Source organism: Haliotis cracherodii, unplaced genomic scaffold (assembly GCF_022045235.1).
Source record: "Haliotis cracherodii isolate W230 unplaced genomic scaffold, xgHalCrac1.p SCAF_3, whole genome shotgun sequence".
Lineage (NCBI taxonomy): Eukaryota > Metazoa > Mollusca > Gastropoda > Lepetellida > Haliotidae > Haliotis > Haliotis cracherodii.
Window position 1 is genome coordinate 65,662,178 of NW_027266286.1, and position 1,490 is coordinate 65,663,667.

Here is a 1,490-nt window from a genome sequence, read left to right on the forward strand (position 1 = left end):
TGAAACGTACATCTGTGATGCGTCCTTATGTCTGGGTTATTTTTCAGTTCACGGACAAAAGTCACAAAAAGGAAACTGTGATAAAAATAAGTCTTTGAGTGGCATTTAGAAGTGATACACATACGGAAGAGGGTTTGTGGTATCAACTTCTTTGTTATGAGGAATACAGCGTTTCGGAGTAAATGCTTACTCCTTCATCAGGTGCATGAATAAATGCTATGACGCAGAGAGCATATATATGTACATGTAAGAACAGCAAAACTAATAAGGTAAAACTAAAGGTGGAAACTTAACAAGGGAATCCAACCATTAATTATCGCTGATTGGTGATTAGGACTGGACAAATAGAAGCAAGGAGTTAAATTATCACTGATTGGTAATAGCAATGGACAATAACAACAACAATGTGCTTCCATTTGTCTATTGCTAATCACCTATCAGCGCTAATAAACTGTTGGCTTCCATTTGTTCATTGCTATTATCCCGCCTCCGTGGTCTAGTGGTAGAGCGTTCGCCCGGAGACCGGAAGGTCCAGGGTTCGATCCCCGGCCGCGTTATACCATAAGACGTTAAAAGATTGTACTTGTTGTTACCCTGTCTGGCGCTCGGCATTTAAGGGCTAAAACAAGGAGTGGTCGGCTCGGAGTCAGTATACTGTGTCTGAGTGGGGTATTCGTGTTAAACTGCGGCATGGTATCTCAGTGAGCTAGCACTATAAATCGGCATCAGTCCGGACAAGCAGCCACACAAACACACATACGTACATGCACGTCGCTATATAAGTGCAATTATCTTGGACCCCATTTCACCTCACCTCACCCAATTCGCAGACGAGCCAGTTTGTAGTCAGCTTAAACAACCGAAATACATTTCTTTAATGCACTACAATGTACTACCTTCCTACCTCTACATTGATATGGTATCACCCACAGAAACCGACATTAGTCAAAAAAGGTAAAGAATGAAGCATGAGTTTCTCCATATTTTTATTCTGCCATTCAATTATTCATATTATTCGATTATTCTCGCTACTGCCAACAAAATGAAAAACCAAATGTAGTGTGCTGTAGGTAGTAAAAGTATCTGAGAGAGAATTTTGATACTAGTATTTTGCCTATCAGCGCTAATTAATGGTTGTATTCCCTTAAGTTTCAACAATTTGCTATTATATTAGTTTTGTTGTCCTTACATGTGCATATATATATGCTCTCTGCTTCCAAGCATTCATTCACCTGATGAAGGAGTAACATTTACTCCGAAACGTGTTTTTTCTCATAATAGAGAAGCTGATACCATAGATTCTCTTCCTAAAATTGAAAATAGTTAAAAAAATTATATTTACTTTCCCGAGCGCTTAAAAATAAAGATGTAACTGTTAATATTTTAAGTAACATCATCATCCTAAGCATGTAATACATTTTTGCAAATACTTCTATTTCAACCCAAAAACATCGTAAAAATAGTAAACCACGAAACGGGAAAAGAATTGT